The sequence below is a fragment of the Echinops telfairi genome, unplaced genomic scaffold (genome assembly GCF_000313985.2).
Source record: "Echinops telfairi isolate 266 unplaced genomic scaffold, ASM31398v2 ScPeMD7_31;HRSCAF=116, whole genome shotgun sequence".
Classification (NCBI taxonomy): Eukaryota; Metazoa; Chordata; class Mammalia; order Afrosoricida; family Tenrecidae; genus Echinops; species Echinops telfairi.
In genome coordinates, this window is record NW_022103928.1 from 55736855 (window position 1) to 55746305 (window position 9451).

At 40.6% G+C, this 9451-nt stretch overlaps 1 pseudogene; it reads left to right on the top strand.

Annotated features, from left to right (window-relative positions):
• Positions 1 to 2250: 2250 nt before the first annotated feature.
• The window catches only part of LOC105978553, an 11500-nt pseudogene continuing 4299 nt past the window's right edge, over positions 2251 to 9451 (top strand).

Sequence of the window (9451 nt, forward strand, 5' to 3'; positions counted from 1 at the left end):
TCACACACTCCATTTCTTCTTGGGCAGGTAACAGCCGGAAATTCCAAGGGAACCTTTTCTGCACAGAGCAACTGGAAAGACCCGAGCACTCAGCATATGTAGCATACCTTGCTGAATGTACGGTGAATAGCAGCTTAAGACCGACCTTCTTCCAGGTAGAGCTGCCAACAATCAAAGGGTGATCCTATCACAGTTCAAAAATCTCATCAGAATTCAGAAGGTTGTTTTAGTGGTGCTGTGCATATAATGGGGTATGCTTTAAAAGTTTACCCTGGCTTTGAAAATGGACATAGACTAGAGCCTACTCTAAAGGGTTATTTCAATTAATCAGTTACTTTTGAAGAACAAAAGATGATTTAGCTTTCAAGCCTGTTTTCTTTTCTGGCAGCTTTCCATTCTACCCTGGGTACATTCAGGATGAAGGAGATGGTAAACAGGTGGGTGAGGAGGTAGAGGGTATTAAAAAGAAATTCACTGCGATGAGTCAATTCCAACTCATACGAGTCAGTTAACTCGCCGTCACCCTACGTGGTAGAGTAGAAGCTGCTTCAGGGCTTGTATGGCTGTAAATTCTAAGGACGGCTAGGAAACAGACTGCCACATCTTTCTCCTTTGGAGCATCTGGAGAGGTTTCAACCACGGACCTTTCAGTTAACAACTTTATGAATAGTGTGTTGGTAGAAAGTGAATAAGAGGCACCCCAGTGGTGTTGGTAGGAAGTGAATAAGAAGGCAAACCCATTGCTGCCAGTGGACAGTGAGCTAGCCTCATCCTTCTGGCACAGAGCAGCTCATAGGTTGGGTTTGAATTGGGGGGAAAGCTAAGGCTGAATAACAAAATGATGAGTAATTTGAGCAGTGTTGAAAGTGGGAAATTTAAAAAAATTTTATTCATAGAGCCATGTTTATTGATTTATTTATTGGAATTAATACATACCATATATACTCAAATATAAGCCGACCCAAATATCAGCCAAGCCACCCAATTTTACCACAAAAACCACATAAAAATGTGCTGAAAAACTCGGCTTATTCACAAGTATATATGGTATAGCAAATCATTCCATAGTTTAATCATGTCCAGCAGAATTGTACATGTGCTACCACAATCCGTTTCCAAACATTCTTTGTATATAGGGACCCCTTGATGTCATCACCCCTTCACCCTGCCACCACCTCTTTGTCCCCCTCCCCCTAAACCCTTTATTCCACTTTCTGACTTTATAGGTTCATCAGTCCTGGTTTTTATCCCCCCCCCCAAAAAAAAAAAAGATGTACTGCAACTTCAAGAGGGTGACCTCCAATGACTTAACACTCCTGAGATGTCCCAAACAAAACAACCCCCAAACACACAAGGTTTTGGAAACCAGATCAGGTCCCGCATGCATCCTAAAAAGGAAAAGGGGAATCTGCTGACAAGTTTTAACTGTCCAAGGAAGGCTTCTGCCTTTGACCTTCAATAGTCAACTCACCAATACACCTCTGTTTAGTGACCACCTTCCTCCTGTCCCTCAGTTGTGGACAGAGGAGTTCACCGGAAGTTTATTTCCTATATAGTTCCACCAAAGAATCTTGGCTCTCACTGTCATCCAGAGCATCCTGCAAACCAGATTTGCAGACTTTAGCCTGTAATACTAATCCCTCTCCTTCTACTTCAGATTATGGTGTGCTTCTTCCATGTGGACTTAGTTGACATCTCACTTAGACAGCTGCTTGTTCAGAAACACTGCCTTTAAGATCAGCCAAAAAGTGTCTGCGGTCTTAAAGACAGTGGGAAATTATCCTTCCTCTGGACAACTAGCTCTCTTTTTCTAGAGCTGTCAAAGAGCTGACAATTATCTTTTTGTGTGTGTGATATACCAAAGGCCTTAAAGTTGCTCATGAAGAGGAAGGAAAAGGCAAAACTTTTAATATACAGAATTTTTGTGACCTTTGAGTAGGAAATACAAATGTTTTTCTACAGTTTAGAATGTAAATTATGTTTTTTTTAAAAAACTTACAAACTCAGGATCAACAATAACATTTTGCTATAATCCAGCCACAGAAGCATATCATACTTGTATGTAAGTGTCAATAATAAGTAGTGTTGATTTCCTTGTTTTGGAAGTGAGAATTCTTGCATTGTTAAATTGGAAAAATTATGGATTTCATACCATATTCTTAAGCATAAGAAAAATGTCGGTCCCTGCTGCAGAGCCGCTGTCCCATAAGAGACTTAAAGGGCCCCAGCGCCACCGCCCCTTGGCCCACCATGCTGCTACCCGTACTGCTGTTGCTGGGCTTCCTCGCCCTGGCTGCTGCTGAACCCACCATGCACTTCAAGGAGCAGTTTCTGGGCGGATCGCTGGATTGAATCCAAACACACGTTGGATTTTGGCAAATTCGTCTTCAGTTCTGGCAAGTTCTATGGTGACCAGGACAAAGATAAAGGGCTGCAGACGAACCAGAACGCCTGCTTTTATGCCCTGTCATCAAGATTCGAGCCCTTCAGCAACAAGGACAAGACCCTGGTTGCCCAGTTTACTGTGAAGCACACGCAGAACACTGACTGTGGGGGTGGCTACGTGAAGCTGTTTCCTGATGGCTTGGACCAGACAGACATGCACGGGGACTCCGAGTACAACATCATGTTCCGTCCTGACATCTGCAGTCCTGGTACCGAGAAAGTTCATGTCATCTTCAATACAAAGGCCGGAATGTGCTCATGGACAAGGACATCTGTTGCAAGGATGATATGTTCACCCACCTGTACACACTGATCCTGAGGCCTGACACCACCTATGAGGTGAAGATTGACAACAGCCAGATGGAGTCTGGCTCCTTGGAAGACGACTGGGACTTCCTGCCACCCAAGAAGATCAAGGGTCCAGATGCTGCCAAGCCAGAAGACTGGGATGAGCGAGCCAAGGTCGATGACCCCACAGACTCCAAGGCTGAGGTCTGGGATACGCCAGAGCACATCCCTGACCCTGATGCCAAGAAGCCCGCTGATTGGGATGAGGAGATGGATGGCGAGTGGGAGCCACCACCACCCCCACCACCCCCACCACCGTGATTCAGACCCCTGACTACAAGGATGAGTGGAAGCCCCGGCAGATCGACAACCCAGATTACAAAGGCAAGTGAATCCACCCGGAGATCGACAGTCCTGAGTACTCCCCGATGACAGCATCTAGTCCTACGACAGCTTTGCTGTGCTGGGCCTGGATCTCCGGCAGGTCAAGTCTGGCACCATCTTTGACAATTTCCTCATCACCAATGACGAGGCCTCTGCCGAGGAGTTTGGCAATGAGACATGGGGAGTCACAAAGGCCGCAGAAAACGCTATGAAGGACAAGCAGGATGAAGAGCAGAGGAGGCGGCGGCGGCGGAGGATAAAGATGAGGAGGAGGAAGATGTGGGCCAGGCTAAGAACGAGCTGGAGACTGGGCCCCCTGCCTCCAGGGCTGGACTGAAGCCTGAGCGCTCCAGCCGCAGAGCCGGTGCACCAAATAATGTCTCTATGAGACTAGAGAACTTTGTTTTTTTTTCCGGGAGGGTTCAGATTTGGGTGGATTGTGGTTTTGTCTCTTCCCTCCTTTTTTTGTTTTTGTTTTCTTTTTTACTGGTGTTTTGTCTTTGATTATCACTCAGCCCCCACCCCTGGCTCTCACCTTTCTTGATTGACATCTTTATCTTCTTCTCCCTTCAAACCCTTAGCCTCCACTCCAGCCCATGGGCAGGGGTATAGAGAAGCCCAGGCCTGAGATTCCAATTGCTCTCCTATCTGGAGCCTAGATGTTGGGGGTCAGTCGGAGAAAGAAGGTGGTGTTCCCAGCCCTCCATCACTGAGGGAGAGTAGAGCTCTTAGGCCCTGACCTTTGACCCCTCCTCTCCTGCTTCCAGGACTTGGGCCACTTCTGGATGGCGCAGTGATTTCCAGAGAATGTAAGAACTACAAGCAAATTTCTATTAAGTTTTGTGTCAAAAAAAGAAAAATGTCAATCGCAAGCCTATCTATGATGCTCACTCACCACTGCCCCATATTTTTCAAATGTTTTAATAGGTCATTTGTTTAGAATTTCAGTACAATACATACAAGTATCTTCTCAAGCAAGTTGTGCCCAATACTGTGAATAGTGTTTTAAAGAAAGAAACCATCCTTTTTCACTTTTTTTGCCTCTCAAAGCTCAATGGTGCCAAATATCTAACAAACTTATACAAGTAAAACCCTATAATTTGATTTGTAAATAGGTTAAATATAAGTTGCAGACGATTATAGAATTTTATAACAATAGAATGGTGATTTACCCCTGAGCATTGTTTCCGGTTATTGGCACAGTGGTGGTGTGCATCACTGTGTGACTCTTGGATATACCCAATGGTCTTGAGAACATTAGACATGTTTGGCTTTGTTTTTTTAGTTTTTAATATATACATGCTTTCTAGGTTAATCTATTCACCTCTGCATTTTAAAAACTTGCATTCACTACATGATTTTAAATAACTTGACCACAATAACTCTTTTGCAAATCTAGCTTTCACATTCAGAAATATTTTTCTTGCATCTGAGTTTAGGGTTTCTGTTTTCAAAAGTACTTTATGCATATGACAAGCCAAATGAATCAACTATATTTTAACACAAAAATTTTAGTTAACCAAAATAAAAAAACCACTGCCATCCTGTCAATTCCAACTCAGTGATCCTTTAGGGCGGAGCAGAATTGCTCCATATGGTTTCCAAAACCTTAAATTTGTATGGAACAGATAGCCTCTTTTTCTGCTGAGGAGTTTAATCTGGTGACTTTGAAACTAGCAGCCCAACCCTTCAATCTACTGCACCCCCAGGGCTCTAGTTGAATAATTAAAGAGATATAAGAGGTACCAGCCTAGAGATATTCATTCATAAATCACTTTAGTGTCATTTTAAATAACTAAATATCATCCCCATAGTAAATAGGTCACTGATTTTAAAGCTCAGAGAAAGAGGACTACCATTTCTTAAAATCCCTCCTATACAAGGTTGAGCAAAGGAACTCTAGCAGTGTCAGTGTGGTGGGCTAGGTGTTAATGCTGCTTGCTAGTCACAAGGTCCAGGGGTTTGGGTTCACTTTATATATAGCAACTTAAAATTTTTAATTTATAGAGGACCTTTAAGAGTTTTGAGGCATTCATTATATGCATATACATTTATATAATGGTTTTAAATGCCTGGTGTTACGATGGTTAACGCACCCAGTTGATGAAAAAAGGTTAGCAGTTTCAATTCATGAGTGCTACTCTGTATAAGAACAGGGCAGTGAGCTTCCATGAAGATGTACAACTTTGGCGGCCGATGAGCAGTTCTACTACGTCTGACAGGTCACATGAGTCAGGATGGACTGAACATCAGGAGTTTGTTTTATACTGTAATTAAGATTCATTCGTTTTAGTCTTCGCTCACAACCTTGAGAGACAGGCAAAGCATACCCATTACAGTGGGTTCTTGCTTAAGGCCCCAGAACCATGACATAATCCAGCTGTAAATCCAATCATTATCTAGTTCCCAGAGCTAAGCGTGACCTTCCTACTATAAATATTTGGAACATTGCCAAGTACTAAGTTAAAGAAAAGGATAAGACATATAGGGATGGGCAGATGTGACAGGAAAAAAAACACTCCAGATGAAGTAAAAACAAGCACTTCACTTATTGAAGTGCTCTTCATACCTACTAAGAACCATCTTTCTCTTACTTTATTCACAGATATCCTTATGTGCATGCTAGTGCCCATACAATTAATATAAAGCTTTTAAAAATAGACATGTGGCTTACAAAACTTAAAGCAAAGATAGCTATTGGAGAATTATTTAAAGAAAAATGGCTCTATGACACACACAGTAATCATAGTTATTAAAATATATATGGCTTTATAAGACATTTTATGGTAAGAAAGGTTGAGATATATCTAAGGTGCAACCACTGGTCTCTCCATATCCAACGGAAATCTAAGATGCATGAAGATCATTAGTTTCAATGGACTACTATGAACATCTGTCTCCTAGATGGTGCCTGGCTACTACTACCAATTACTCTGAATCCTATGAGAAGGTCCTAGAGAAAGTGAAAGAAAAAACTGTGTGTGGGTGGTGGGTGGAGGGGTGTGGGATGATGTGAGGGTGGGGGTGCTGAGATAAAGTGTTCCAGTAATCAAAACTGAGTATTATCTGAAAATTTTATTAATTCAATGCCCAATAGTATTAATTTATATAGAAAGCTCCAGGAAATATATATATGTATTCATTTTATACATACAGTATACAACCAGTATACAATAGTGTAAAAGTAAGCACTATTAATTTAAGAATAAAAAATTAAAACTCCAAAGGTATAAAGTACTCAAATTTAGTTATAACGTTCTCAATTTTAAGAAAATGAAAACTATGGGTCTTATATTAAGACAAGTTAACAGAGTAAACTAAATCCCTTCCAAAATTAACTAAATCCCTTCCAAAATTAACTAAATCCCTTCCAAAATTAACTAAATCCCTTCCAAAATTAACTAAATCCCTTCCAAAATGGAATATTAGCATCTATAGCAATTCCTAAATGAAGGAAAAGTTTTATTGCTACAATTTTCTTCTCTTCTTTTTATCACCCTTCCCCCACCTTTTTATTCTAACACTTCTGTCTTCTCATTTTACTTGAAGAAAGATACTATACAATCTGGCATAACTAAGTGGAACAACTTGTTATTTTTTAATTTACCGAGCAAGTCTTTAAGAATTTTAAGGCATTCGGTATAAATATATGTTAGGTCTTAAGAAATGTTATAGTGGAAGTGACAAAACGCAGCCTCGCTAGCATTTTTAAATGTTTCTTTTACGCGATAATTAGCACTACAGCAACAGTTCTGAAGCCAAGCTCAGGAGCAGATTCATCTAGTTCCTTGGCTACCTTGATTTTTTTGGTGGGGTCGGGGTGGGGAGGTGGGGGATGTGAGTAAAAAGGGGGAGACACAAGAAAACCAGTTCTATACAAAGAATTGATTTTAAGTATGCACAAGTCAGTAAATAGATTTTAGTTGGAAGGGAGCCAAATAAAGAGAAGAAAAGTCACAGTCTAGTCAACAAAAGAGCTCAGCTGGCAACTGAGAAGTAAAAGGCCTAAACTGGTCTCTAATGACTTGTGACCCAGATACTAAGATATTTAACTAGTATTCAAATCTAACTCCTAAAAGAAATGAATGGTCTGCTGATTAAGTATTTTAGTCAAAATGATAGGCACTTAAATAATTAGCATTTTTATTAAAAAGTATGTTTCTTTTAAACTTGAGAAACAAGTTATTTCTTTTCTTGCTTTGTAAATGATACCATAAATGATGCTGAAGCTTTATAATCAGATAATAAGGAAAACACTGAAGATAATATAGCATAACCCCCTTTTAAAGTGTATGACATACATTTTGTAAAGTTTATTTCAAAGGCTGTATTTGCTTAAACTAGTTTTCTTCCATCTATGGTCTACATAGTCTGTTCTACCAAGACTGTCTTGTCTATTAAATGACAAGAAAAGTTTTAATGAAGGTTTATCTTCAACTGAATCTACACAAGTTCTGTGGGAGATAGAGTATTCATTCACCAGGTCTCACCTCATGGTCAGCGGCTTTGAAGGGGAGAGTGGTGTTTCACATAAGTAAGAATTTCACGTAATAGGCATTCCAGGGCCATAGGAAGGCTGGAAAAACTCATCAATACCAGTTAACATCATATGCTTCACCGAAGAGCAGCAGTTCCAGCCATCACATTAGGTGTGAATTAATCGTGTGTGACCAGTAAAACCCAAGAATGATGTTATAAATAATCCAAATGGCCTTGGGCAGAAAAAAAGGTTCCCCACCCCTGCCTGAGTGCATCTGTAGTGAAGCAGACTAGGTTCACTACATCACATATCCAACACTTGCCTCCTTCCTAATGAGCCATAATTTGATTCCCATCATTAATCCTCTCCTAGTAGCCCCTGGACTTCAGTGAAACTAACAGACTAAGCACCCAGGGTAGACTACTATGAGTCTCACTCACTTGCTCCCCGCTGAGTCTCACTCACCTGCTTGCCGCCCCATCCCAGCCCCACCCCCCTACCATACCAATGACTAGTGTAGGTACATACAGAGCTACACAAATTAAGGCCACCGAGAAGCAAGCTGGGGTACAGACACAGAGCTATTACAGGGAAAAGAAATTATACTGTGCATGAGAAAACTAAGATGTTCCTTTCCCTTTGGATCTGAAGGAGGGAACGCAAAGTTCTACTGTGACCAGCAGCCATCCTGTAAGTATAATGTTTGGAAAAAATAATATTTTATAGAAACAACAACAACAAAAAAAACCCAGTGTCCTCTAATCTCTTCTGACTTACAGCAACATTGTAAAGACCAAGTAGAACGATTCCATTTTAGGGTTTCTGAAGCTGTAAATCAGAGCTTCTGGTCGTTTCAAACTGGCCACGTTTTTGATTAGCAGCCCAACACTTAGCCCACGGCACCACCACATTTCCTACTGGGTGGAGAGAGTATGGTAAGAAGACAAATGGGAACTTGAAGAAATCAATGAGCCACTGCCTTAGCTAACTGCAATGTATGTCTTACTGCTGGTACTTTCTTAACGTGAGTCAAAAAATGTCCTTTTTATTTATGCCAGAGTTAGATTAATTTTGAAATTAATGATCAGGAAGCTAGCAAGTGCCACACTCTATTTAATTCCTTTCAGAAAATTATAGATTCTGATTGTGAGGAAACAAAGGACCGGGCAGAGTGTTCCACCCTGTGGTTTCCATGAGTTGGAACCGACTAGATGGCACCGAACAACATATATTCTATTCCTGGCTTTAAAAAAAGTACTGTGGGTCACTTTGTCTGTTTTTTTTTCAATTTTCTACAAGGATCCTGCATTATCTGTATAATTGTGAGGAGGACATTTAAAAAAAAGTTAGTCAAGCAATTAAACCCTTTATCATTCATACAAAAATCATGTTACTCCTTTAATACAGTAAAGTTTTCATTTCCCATGACATACTCATATGAAGATGTTCTTAATGTTTGAATCTGACCCCAACCATCTCTTACTTAAGAAAGCACCATTAATGTGCTACACTCTAGAGTTACTGTCTCCCTCTCCTTCACACCCCATCTCACTCTGAGTTCCCAAGAATGTATATTTAAGTGGTTAAGGCTGCTGCAAGAAGTATGCTCTAAAGCATATAAAAATGACTCAGTAACCAGTGGGTTTCTCTTAGAGCTTAGTTAAAGCTAAAAGTATAACCTGTACCCAGTTCTGTATTTCTTGTTTAAAACAACCACCACCCTTTCAGGATTCCTTCCTTCCACATTTATTTTGTCTAGGAATAATGCTGATCTTTTACATTTAAATAGTGATTGAAACCGCCCCCCTTTTTAATCATTTTATTGGGGGCTCATACAACTCTTATCACAATCCA